The sequence below is a fragment of the Colobus angolensis genome, unplaced genomic scaffold, assembly GCF_000951035.1.
Source record: "Colobus angolensis palliatus isolate OR3802 unplaced genomic scaffold, Cang.pa_1.0 Scaffold550, whole genome shotgun sequence".
NCBI classification, from domain to species: domain Eukaryota; kingdom Metazoa; phylum Chordata; class Mammalia; order Primates; family Cercopithecidae; genus Colobus; species Colobus angolensis.
This window is the reverse complement of record NW_012119044.1, coordinates 588549-601750: the sequence shown is the minus strand read 5'-3', so window position 1 is coordinate 601750 and position 13202 is coordinate 588549. Positions and strand designations below refer to the sequence as shown.

Here is a 13202-nt window from a genome sequence, read left to right as displayed (position 1 = left end):
TAAATATTAATAGCATGTCAGGAGGATTGGCCTGATAGTGGTAAATAGAGCAGACTGTAGGGAAAGACACTAGTTTGGAAAACTTTGCAATGATTCAGGGTGAGAGAGGTGAGTATAGAAGAAAAGGGGAAATGCAAGCATCATTTTGAGGGATGACTTAACAGGACTTAAAATATATATATATATTTTTTTTTGAGGCGGAGTCTCGCTCTGTCGACCGGACTGGAGTGCAGTGGCCTGATCTCAGCTCACTGCAAGCTCCGCCTCCTGGGTTTACGCCATTCTCCTGCCTCAGCCTCCCGAGTAGCTGGGACTACAGGCGCCCGCCACCTCGCCCGGCTAGTTTTTTTGTATTTTTAGTAGAGACGGGGTTTCACCGTGATAGCCAGGATGGTCTCGATCTCCTGACCTCGTGATCCGCCCGTCTCGGCCTCCCAAAGTGCTGGGATTACAGGCTTGAGCCACCGCGCCCGGCCAAAATATATTTTTCTATGTTACAATGAGCAAGAGCCCAGACTTTGGAATCAGCCCACTCTGGGTTCAAGTCTCAGCTGTGCCACTTGCTAGCTATGTTACTTTGAGCAAGCTCAGTTTCCTTGACTGTATAATGGGACAGCATCTGTACCTATGTCAGAGTTATTAGGAAAATTCAATACAAATAAACTGCTTAGTACAATGTCTAGCAACAATAGTTTATCAATCAACATCAGTGTCAACTGTGCTTTGTGAGACAGGAGCAGGGGCGCCACGATGGTATGCCAGGGAGGAAACGATTTTTGGTGGACGGGTCTTCATGTCATAAGAAGATAGCCACCTATGTTGTTAACTCCTGTCCTGGCTTCTGCTGGATCTTCCTTATAACCCATTTACATTTCTGGCTTCTGCTCTGGACTCATGCCAAACACAATCTCTGCTGACCCTTTTAGAGACCTCATCCTGCAAACAGATTGAGCCGTTTCTAAACTTTTGCCTGCAACATTTATTTCCAACTTGCCCTCTTATTTTAACCCTGCCCCCTAGAAGCAATCCTAGATACTAAACTCCATGGCTAAATACACCACTTCTCTCTTCCGAAGAAATGTCGGAAAGATTATGTTGAAAATAAGTGCAAAGTTAAACTTGATTTTTAAGAGTTAACAGAGAATGATTATTTTTTTTCCCTCCAAGGATAGGTAATAGCATCAGATTCTGAAATTAAGCACAGCAGGAAGAAAGAGGCTGCATAGATTTCACAGAGTATCACAGGCCTCTGCAATAAAGCACTTAAAAATGCCTTGTATTGCTAATTCTTTACACAATCTCCTTTTATTTCCAAAGCAGTATGCGGGACTTGAGCCATGAGACACGCATTGATGTTAACATTACACTGCTTGAATTAGAGCCATTTTTCTACTAAAACTCTGGTTGGGTTTAGAATTACTTTTTACCTTCCCTCCCCCAGAACATATTTTCCAGATCGAATGAGTAGCTGCCTCTTCCAACAATGCTGAACCCACTTTTGCAGTCATTACCTTAGCAAACATCCTTCCCCTCAAGATTCCAATAACCAGGCCTTGACCCGTATGGGAAATATGCTTGCTTCAAGATCTCTGGATCGCATGTCACTCTGGGAATTCTAAGTCAATGAGGGCAACTCTCTTCTTAGGCTGCTTTCAAGTTCCCATCTTCCCCCAGCCCCAAGCCAATACTCTTCATTCATTCATTGAATTATTCATCAAATACTTATTAAATAGCGAATATTATCAAGACACTGTGCTGGGCACCCTGGTGGATTTTCATAACAGTAAAATGAAAGTGGAATTGTCCATAAAGCAATGCTTGGTGACAGACAATCAGATGGAGACCTTACTGAACGTTAAATAGATTGTCTAAGAATGTGCAGTTTTATGAAGATTTATTATTTTCACGATCACCAGTCTATTGGCTAGCATTTGTAAAGATTTAGCTTCTCTCTTTACAAGATATTTTTGTATAACGTAAATGCTTTTTTTCCCCTGTCCACATGGAAGCTCTGTCATTTGTTCAATAGATATTTGTTGAGTGCTACGATCATATGGAGAACAAAACAGATCACATGGAGAACAAATAGACAAAGTCCCTATCCTCTTGTAGTAACTGTTATCCCAAGATAATAGACACAGTGGACTCATGTTTTCATCCCCTACAAACCTTGGCTTAGTGTTTTTCATTGTTTATTTGTTTGTATAAAAGGCACTTTCCTGTAAGGACCATATTAGCCTAATTAAAACCCTGTCCTCATCTTATCTCACCAGGACTCCTTTTCAGCCTACTCTTTCTCGCCTTCTCTAGCCACAGTAATCATAATCAAACTATCCTAGTCTGTTTTCTACATGCTGCTCTCTCCTTCTGTGTGTTTTTATTCATTTATTAAACAAACATCTTTAGGCACCCACTATGTCCCAGACATTGTCTTATTTGGGATACAGGGCTGGATAAATAGATCAACCTCTTGTCTTCCATCTACTTAGTCTCCTTCAGTCTGGCCTGTTAAAAAGTTATTTCCAAGGCTAGAATACATATAACTGGCCCCAGGGCCCCCTTCCCCACTCTCCAACCCCTAGATTCCTTATGTCAGGTCCCCTCACTCTTGACTTGAAGCATGATAATGTTTTATACACTCAAATAACTAAAGGCTCTTTAAATTTTATTTTAGAACTCCTAAAACCACATTATCAAAAAAAAGTCTTTCGAGCAGTCCAACAATCAGTTGTGCTTTATCTTGGCACTACCACTATTCTGTGAGCCTCTTACTTAAATTCCATATGCCATGTATATATAACTTACTACCAAACTAGATCAATGAAGTTTTTTATCACTGGTTCTCAAACTTTTATGTGCAAAAGAATCACCAGTCATGCTTGTTAAAAACGCAGGGTTACAGGGCTACACCCACAGAGATTCAGGTTCTATATGTCTGGGATGAGACCCAGAAAGCCCTGTTTTTAACAAATATCCCAAGTGGTTTTCAACTGGCTGACTGGATGATCACCTTTGAGAAACACTGTTCTGTAATTTCCTTTGATGTCAATTTTTATGTATTCAGAATCTCTGCTTAAAGTCATAAAATATTTCCTCTTAAGTATAAGCAACATGCATCTGTGTGTTCAATGAATATTTTTTGATGAATGTGCGGACTAGTGAATATTTGATAATAAGCAACATTTAGAAATCGCTTTATAGGCTGGGTATAGTGGCTCATGCCTGTAATCCCAACACTTTGGGAGGCCAAGGCAGGCAGATCACTCGAGCTCAGGAGTTCAAGACAAGCCTGGGCAACATGATGAAACCCCATCTCTACACATTTAAAACAAACTTCATCTCTACACAAAATTTAAGGCAAATTAACTGGGCATGCTGGCGCATGCCTGTGGTCCCAGCTACTCAGGAGGCCGAGGTGGGAGGATCACTTGAGCTCGGGCAGTCAAGGCTGCAGTGAGCCATGATTGCACCACTGCACTCCAACCTGGGTGACAGAGTGAGACCTCATATCAAAAAGAAAAAAGAAAAAAGCAAGAAAGAGATTACTTTACAGCACAGACATGGCTTCCAATAACTATGTCTCATCTCTTCCTCCTAATTGTCTCATGTGATAGGCAGGTATTGTTATCTCATGCGATAGGCAGGTATTGTTAGTGCTCCCATTGTACAGAGAGGAATCCCACACCAACACCTTGTGATGGAAGAGAATTAAAGTGACAGAATCAAATAGACTGAAATTCAGGCAAAGACTGTCCCGCTCACTAGAGCTGAGGAAGATGGGCAAGTCACTTGACCACTGGAGTCTGTTGTTCATCTGTGAAAAGGTGCTAATATCCATCTGATAGGAGGGCTGGGAGGGTTAAACGAGATTATCCATGTACGGCATCTAGCACACCTCCCGGAATACAGTAAACACTCAAGAGCTGTTTGTTTTCTTACTTCCCCATTGTGCAGGGCTGCCTTGACTCCATATGAAACTCATCTTGCAAACTATGCTCACTCAGCAATCATGTATGCGGTTGCTGCTCTGTTTCAGGCATTGTGATTCTGCTAGGACTACAATTCAATGCCCTCAGGGAGCTTACCTTCTAATTGGAAATTTTTTATGTCACCCTATGGTTACCCCTTTCAAATCAGGCAGCAGAGTATTTCGAAAACCTTTCATTTCATGCAGTGAGTCCGACACAAGGCAGAGTGGACAGTGGTCCATGAGAATAGTGAATCTGTGGTAAGAGAAAGGTTAAGAAAAGCACAGCAAGGAGTGATAGGTAAAAGGAGACAGGAAGAGAAGAGCTTCTGGGTGGCCCCAGGAAGTCTCTAAAAATAAATAGGGGTCCTATGAAATTTCTTTACGTGCTGATAGATCTCTATCTGTTTGTCTCCTGTGCATGAAAATTATCGCTTTCTTTCCTGGTTGGATGTGGAAAAGACACTCCTATTTGTTTAACAGAGAAGGTACGTGGAGATGAGGCTGAGAGTGAAGTAAGAAAATTCAAGACAGAATTATAAGAAATAGTATGCATGTCTTCAAAAGCAGTTCCCAGTGCAAGAGTACACTGATGAGAATGATTCTGCCAGGCACATGTGAAAGAGTGCCAGTGGTGCGGAGGAATACTAAGCAACACAAGAACTTGCATGCGAGCTGCAGTCTACTCCCGATAGTACACATCAAACAACGTCAGCTCTTAGTGGTCCTGAATTACACCAGTCCATCTAGACAGACATCGGATTTTGCCATAGTTTCTAACCAGAATGGGGATGAGCCGGCAACTACGGAAGGTATAAACCTGCCACAATGGAGGATGAAATCCGAAGTCTAGTGAAAGGTACCATCTAGGAAACACACCGTCAAAAGTATGAACATCTTTTTCTTTTCCTCTCACAAATGTAAGTTTGTCAGCCTTTTTAAGTAGAGACATTGAAGCAACCCGTGCTCACTCTTCAGGAAAAAATTATGCCAAAAGCTTCACAGTAAGCAGTCCTTATCCTGGGCACAGATTCCCTAGAGGAGTCCCTCGTCTGAGGAATGTGTCAGAAATTAGCTCTCTTTTCCTGCCTCCCATCCTCCTTGGATTCCGAAGTTGTCCCAGTGCCAGTTTCCCACAGTACAACACACAGAACCACCTAAAAATCTGGGTCAAAATATTAGGGGTCCTAGCAATCCTACTGAAACTCACAGGCTAAAGTGAGTGTCTTCTTGTATCCAAAAAGAATGCTTCCTTGCATACACAAAAGTGTTGCTCTCAATCACAATCCTGATTACCAGTCTAACTGAGTCTAAATGACGTGGTCTTCATCCTCCACCACAACCGCCTCCCCCCGACTCTGGCCCAAAAAAATAGCAACAACTCAATTCTCAGTCCAATAACGTCTTTTCTCAGATGTTGTTCTCCCAGTGGGTAGAAGAATGAACTATTGCAATGCCACCAGCTCCTCTACAGTTTCTTTTAATTTAAAGTTACAACAGGAGGGAAGAAAAGAGACTTTCTATTAAGGGACAACTCCCTGAAGGGGCTCTTAGCTGACAATCGAAGGACTGCTCATGGCAGTGATCAAATCTAAGGCAACAAAGTGCTGGTGGCTCTGTGACTCATCACAGCAGGAGCTCGCACTGAGGGCCACTTGAGTTCAGTGCTTTGTGGTGCTGCAAGTTGGTTTAGGAACAGTAACACAGGGGAGCAAAGACTTGCAAGGTGTTTGAGGCTCAAGATAAAATGCAGACTTCCAGTGCGTTGCTACTCAACTGAATAGAAAGCCTAGAGAGGTAAGGAAATGAACAGAGTTCTGTCTCACGCTATAGGGCAAATTACCTGAAGATGGTCAAGGTCAGTTGGTATAGCTAGCGTACAGTTTATACTCTGATAAAAAATAAAGATTAATGGAAGATAAATGAACCAAGCTATTTTTAAATGACAAACATTAAAGATGTTTGCTTGCATAAACAATGCCTTCCAATTATATGAAATGTCCATTATTTAAATATATTTACAATCACCTGATACAATTCATCTATACCTTTCAGATGCATTTTGTGAGTACACTGAAAAGAGTGCAAAATACACCGGGCATTTCCTCCATGCCACAAACAGTACTATGGACTTAGAGATGGTCTCATATAACCTAATTTAATCCCAATTAGTGAGGTGATACCGCCATTACACTCATTTTGCAATTGAGGAAAACAAAGCTCAAAGAAACTCAAAACTCAAAGAGACCTCAAAGCAATTGCCAGGTCTCCTGTGTGTGAGTGTGTGTGTATGTGTGTATGAGAGAGAGACAGAAAGAGAGGGAGAGACAGAGAGAGAGAGAGAGAGAGAGAGAGAGTGAGTTCACCTGTCTAAAGCAAGTGAAGTACTACTAAACTGGGCTATACTGCCAAACCACAGCTATACTACTCAGACCTCCTGTTTTGAGAGTGTAATTGACTTACTTCCCCAACTGCTTCCCCTATAGCTCTAGCACCACTTAGGCACAGATGCCATACTTCCTGTAGCTGCTCCCAGCCAATGACTGACAGTGAGGAATGCTGATACAGGCCATTCTTTCAAGATAGATGACTCTTCCAATGGCTGACTCTTATTAGCCTACCCAAACCTTTCATAGACTGCACTATAGTCAAACTTCTTCCTACTCAATCTTCTTTCCTTGCCCCTCTCCTTGCATAAGTGTCAAACTTGTCTCATGGTCAAAAGGCTCTCCTGGCCTTGTCCTGCCCTCTCCCCCTCTCCCCTAAAAAACTTCTTACACATCTAATCCCATCTTGTCATCTGCTTCTTAAGGAACTCCAATTAATGCAAAAAAATACATTTATTTGCTGTTTTAAGAAGCCTTTCCTTTATCTTTGCTCAGTAGTACTTATAGACAAATTCTGTTTCCTTGGGAAGAGAAAATAACCACTAATTTCTCCATGTTTCTTTACATCACTTCTTCAAACCAGGCAATGGTATGTTTATGGTGCCTTTCTCCTTGCACCCAATTTAAATAAACAAACCAACCTACAAGTTTCTCTTTGAAGTACTGCTGACTCCAGAGAGGAAAACACTGAAAAATCAGATGGATTTCTTTATCCACATGGACTTTCTCACTTTATCCATGGTCCTATAACTTAATATAATTCAGAGGTGAATGACTATCAAAGGATTAAATATCAATAAATTTTCACTAGTTCATATTTGCTAATAGGAAATCAAAAAGATAGCAAGAGGAGAAATCTACAGAATTAGGTCCTAAAGTTTTGATTTATCCTTACCTATTATGTAGGGTATAAATGTGAATTACTGAAAAAGCACTTAAATGAATAAAAGATAGAATTCACACTTGCACCAAATACAGCATCTTAATAAAATCACATTGTCAGAGATCATATACAGACGTTCACTGAATCACTGTTTTAAAGTGTTGATCTCAGCCTCAAGAAAGTGATACATTTTTTTTCTTTTGAGACTCAAATAAGTTCAAAGTAAGTACAAAATGAAGCTTCAACCGTTATTAATGATCAGAACCTAGACTTGACTGGGAGAGACAGCTGAGTGTAGCTAACATTTATTGAGCACATAGTTCATGACAGACACTATGCTAGGCATTTCACACATAGTGTCGAGCATAATCCAAACGATATCCCTATAAGAAAGGGCATCATAATTTGCAGTTTAAGAGGTTAAGAAGGCCGGGCGCGGCAGCTCTCGCCTGTCATCCCAGCACTTTGGGAGGCCGAGGAGGTGGATCACCAGGTCAGGAGATCAAGACCATCCTGACCAACAGGTGAAATCCCGTCTCTACTAAAAATACAAAAATTAGCTGTGTATGGCGGCACATGCATGCAACCCCAGCTACTGGGAGGCTGAGGCACAAGAATCCCTTGAATCCAGGAGGCAGAGGTTGCAGTGAGCCAACATTGCTCCACTGCACTCCAGCCTGGTGACAGAGCAAGACTCTGTATCAAAAAATAAAAATAAAAATAAAAAAGAGGTTAAGAAAAGGAGGTAGAACCCTGTAAGTTCAGATCTCTAAATAAAATATTGGATAAATCACAGACCTACACTGAAAAATTCCAAATGAGATACCTTTCTCCTTTCCTGATTCCTTCCTGAATTCCCTCATTTCCCACAGTTTAATTGGTGTTGAAGTAAGAAAAAATGCCTTAAGCCACCAGAGAATACAAACTGGATATCAAACTAAAGTCCGCTCATGCCTGTGACTACTGCATTATTTTTACTCTGTGTACACAGGATATCATAAAACCGTAGAGTAGTTGAATGACATGCAGCTGAGCATCAGAGATACAATCAGGTCTTTGTTTTGGGGAGTTTTGTTTTTATTTATAATGAACTTTAAGAAATAGAAAATGAATAGACTTACACTTGTAGAATTCAATGCCACCATCACTAGTACTCCCCAAGATACATTTTTATGGCTCAATTTTTAAGGATGGTTATTTAATGGTTATTTACATGTATTCAAATTTTTCCTAATTTTGTCAATATGCTGCCCCTACTGAATGTCATCCTTAACTGCAAGTGAAATCATTAGCTGCCTATAAGGTATGATTTGAGTAGTATTGAAAAAGTCCTCATGCATATAAATATTTACTCCTGGCAGCTTTCATTGATACCTGCAATTGCCACAAGTTTATCTCTATGGAATTAGATGATCATAATAAACTGCAAAAATGATAAGAGTAATATCATCTAGTTTGAGAATTAAACCATAATGAATGAATAACAACTTTAAAATAGTTAGCTTATGAGCCAGAGGTTAAATGGGGCAAATGGGGCAGGAATTCAGAAGGGTCCATCAAGGCAAAATGCACTGTCAAGGGCCCATCCTGAAGGTCAGGACCCTCACTGGGAAAGCATTCAAAACTCCCATGTAGGCAGCTAAAGGAGCAGGTCTTTGGAGGAAACAAACCCCCAAAATTCCCCTAACTGAAGTTAGCCTACCTTTGACCCTGACTCAATTTTAAAGACAAGGAAATTGAATTTGGTAAAATTTATTAAATAGTCCTACAGAAATGTCCCTATATGGCCCTGCTAAAGCAAACTAAAAGTGCCAGATTGTCTGCCCTTCTACTGAGCCTTAAGCACTCCATTTGTCCCCTCTTAAACATCAAAATTCATTATATTTAAGAAAAAGGTTAAATCTTTGCTTCATATTTTTTAAAAACCTCACTTTACTCTTTTATTAACGTCAACTTTTCATGCAAATGAACTCTTGGTTAATTTAAGATCATGAAATTACTTCTCCACATCGGAAATCCCTCTCATAAATATTAGGTATAAGTGATTATTTACATTACATCACACACACAAAGTAAACAACAAAAACCCCACTCACATTTGAGAATCATTTACTATTCCAACTCCCCAAGCTCCCCCAAATGGGAAATGGAATAACCAGACTGATCATAATTGGATTAAGAACCATAATTCTTTAATTCATTCATCAAATTGAGGCATTTGGAACAGTTTATTTACAGAGTTGTTTAGACAGTTTTGTGTGGTGTTTTTTAAGATAAACCAAAATGCCTTTCTGAAATAAGTTTCAGATCCCAAATCATTAACATATGAAAACCAAATGTAGACAATTTACAAATGGGTGTTTTAAAACAATGTTTGGAACAAAATTGGACTTTTATTTCATTAACTATCTACAAATCTAAGTTCAGGATATAGTTTATTTGAAACAGCCAACCACTTTCTTCGCCTTTAAAATAAATCTTCATTTCTCAGACTAAAAATTTTTGACCAGTGCGTGAGGGAATGCATTTGACTTCAGGCCTAGACAAATAAGTTTCCAGGTTACTCTCAAAACTCTAATTACAGCATTCTCTACCAGTGAAGTTGATTGGATATTGGGTGAATCATCCAGGTTATGCCAATCAATTATATCCAACAATTGTAGCTGCTGGAAATCTAAACAGTGTTCAACATTACAACTCTCCGTTATTTGAAATCCAGTGTACTTTAGGAGATTAGGAAACATAAATTTTGTCCTGTAAGTTTTACTTTTTTATATAATCTGAACATACCCTCAAATCAATGATTACTTATCACTCAGGAAAAGAACAGAGCTTTTTAAGAAGGCAGTACATCCTGTAAGCACTATATCAAATTTTAAACTTGCTGCATTCCTTTAACTGGAAAGGGAAAATTTAGAAATTTAAATTCTCCTTATCACTCATAACTCACCCCCACTGAGGACAACCAAAAACATGCCAACATACCTGAGTATAAACTTCACTCTTTTGCTATTTACTATTTATATACTCCACAGATAGCATCTTTCTAAGTGTATTTTTTTTTCTTTTACCAAACCACGTGTCAGTCTAAACAGGATGTGCACTTACATGTATAGAACTAAGTTAATTTGAATTAGCCATTGGACCTCAAATGCCTAGTTATTTACCAAAGAGGTTTTGGAGTTTTGAATTCTGTATACAACATCCCATTAAACCAGAACTGTTTAAGTTCAACAACAAAACTAATACAAGGTTTCCATATTAAGAATTGAAGTTTTTCCTGTATTAAGAGTTTACACTTGCAAGTCTGTGTCAGATTGGATCAATACTACCCATTCAAAAAGGCTACAAAATGAATTTTTTAAAAACCACAGCAAACAAAAACCTGTTGATTCTTCAGGAACAAGGTTGTTAGAAGAGAGACCACTGGAAAGAAAGGGGGGGAAAAAAGAAAGAATTTCAAGCAAGTATGCTACTATGTAATTAACACAAACAACTAAATAATTATGCACATCCCTTCCCACCCCCACAATTAAATGTTTTTAAACAACTCATGTGATGAAAGATCTACCTTTTAGGCAAACAAAAGCAATCCCTAGCAGTTTAAGGATTTAAAGCTGTATTGCATCAGTTTTAAGTGATGCTTATGATTTTTATCTTGTATAGTTCTGAGGAATAAACAGTTGATGGCATAATTTGCAGGAGAACTCTGCACAGTGCCTAAAAGAACTTCCACTGTAAGTACTTACGATTTTAAATCATTGTGGCTGAATTTATCTAGGCTTCTGCCTGGGAGCTATATTTAAATCAGGAAGAAGCACCCCTAGAAACTTTGTTCCATGTATCTGCATTTGAAACCAGATTCCTTCCCTATCTGAGCTAACAGCAATTCTCATACAGCTGAATTCCTTTAAAATTAGACAGATCAAAATTTAGCAGTTCTGTAAAGGCTCTAAGAAATCGTCCTCCTTTTAAATGCTATAAAAGTCAAACTTGAAAAACATTTCCGTATACTTTAAAGCCATCTGGCCCTTAACCTAATCACTCTTGGCCATCGAGCCTCACTCCCGTAATCCTGATCAAAAATTCTCCTCTGGCTTTTCTGATGGAAATGTCCATTGCCTAAAAATCACCCACGTGCCTACTTCATTGGCCTGTTTGTGTGTGTTTGTGTGTGTGTTTTCAGGATACTAGGTGCCATTATTTATGAAAAGCAAGGAAACAAATCACTGTCTGGTCCCTTTGCAGATTCCCACACTCACTGCCCCAAATCCCACTCGGTCCTGCCCTTGGCTAAAGAACTGTGCTGAGCCAGAAGGCAGTCCCTGGGGACATCTCCTTCTGCCTTTCTTGACAAACTCCTTTGGCTATCTGGGTATGTGAGGATCTCAACTGGGTTCCAGCAAATCCCTAAACTTTTGTAAGAAAGTACAGTTGACTGCCACCCAGAGTGCCTGGACTGCCTGGCACCGAGTGTGGGGTTCTGCATATTCACAGGATTTCTTGTCTTGACCTGCTTTAGCTGAGAAGGGAACACATTAAAATGAATTCACATTCATCACATTCTGAATTTAGTCACAGAAACCAACGTCTTCAGATATTCACCAGGGTCAATCTATTTATTAATATAGTCGCTTTGCAAAGTGTAGGGAAAATGACTACTAAAATATGTAAACAGTGCTTCGTGTGCATCCGATCAATACTCAACAAACTGCTGCTCTCCAACGCAAACATTTCCAAATGCAATTTGATTTCAACTCGTATAACCTCTTTTCATTGCTTCTTATTGCTGTAGCCCCAAAGTGCAAGCGAGATTTCCCAAACCCGCGCTTAAAGTGACACAACACGTGAGTGGTCTTCACTTTGTACACTGAGTGAGGAGGGGGAAAAAAGTAGCTGCAATTAAAATTAAAGCTTCCGGTCTCTGAAATCCCTAGAATCCTGAAGGATGAGACTTGTTTCCGAAATTCCGGGCGGGAGGGAGGGGGAATGGTAGGGAGAAGGATTGCAGAAAGCGAAACAAAAAGACGAAAGAGTCAGGGGGTGGGGGTGACTAAGGTTAGGGGGTGGGCCGGGGGTCGCTCTGATATCCAAGAAGGGCTAAGGGGCTTTGTCCAACTTTTGGGGTCTGGCCTTGGACGTTCGCCGCGATGCCCAGCACAGCCCAGGGTTCTCCCGGCACTCCTGCCCTCCTCTCGCATCAACCACCTCCACCGCCACCACTTACAAAACAATACCAGCAACAGTACGCAGGCTTCCCAACAAAAATAGAAAGTTATCCCGTCTCCGGGTCGGGGTCCAAGCCCGCGCTCCAGGGTCCCCCGGCCAGCCGCCCCCGGGGATGACAGGGCCACTCCGCGCCTCGGGCCGCCTCCCACCTCTCCGTCACCCCCAGCCCAGTCCCCCTCCCTCTGTACTTGAGGAAACTCCGGCGGCGGCCCCCTCCCTCCTCCGCGGCTCTCCAGCTGGAGCCGGGAACGAGTGCTGAGTGGCGGGCCCGGCGAGCGGCAGAGGGGAGCTCTGCGCCTTGGAGGTCTGCCCACAACAACATCGGGACGAACAACAAAGTTAAAACGCAGCGATTCACGCACCTTACCCGGTCTCGTTAATGCCTCCTCCGGCGTGGGATGCAAAGTGGCACAGAGGCGGGCTGGGGGCCCCCGGGAGGAGACTGGAGATGGGTTTTGGTGGCTCGCCTTTTTCACTCTGTGTGTGTGTGTGTCTGTGTGTGTGCGTGTGTGCCGGTGTGTGTGTGTGTGCGCGCGCGTGTCCCTCTCTCTCCCCCCGTCTCTCGCTCGCCCGCTCGCTCGCGCTCCCCGTGTTGCTCTCAAGGACGAGGTGAAATCCCTTTGCTGGTCATGAGGCGGCTTCAGAGACAAACAACACAATGCGAGTGCAAATAACAAAAGGCAAAAAGACAGTAGGAACAATGGGGGAGGCGAGGGCAGCGCACCAGCCGGCGGTC

General features: G+C 41.4%; 1 protein-coding gene across 2 annotated transcripts in view; it reads right to left on the bottom strand.

Moving 5' to 3' along the window:
* SOX5 (SRY (sex determining region Y)-box 5) overlaps nucleotides 1-13088 on the bottom strand; it is a 1042185-nt gene extending 1029097 nt beyond the window's left edge. Inside the window, exon 1 of one of the 2 annotated variants that reach the window (XM_011961452.1) lies at nucleotides 12829-13088. The gene's annotated coding sequence lies outside the window, so the exon portion shown is untranslated. The remainder of the gene's footprint in view (nucleotides 1-12828) is intronic. The other variant, XM_011961451.1, reaches the window with a different exon arrangement.
* Between the last annotated feature and the right edge of the window lie 114 nt (nucleotides 13089-13202).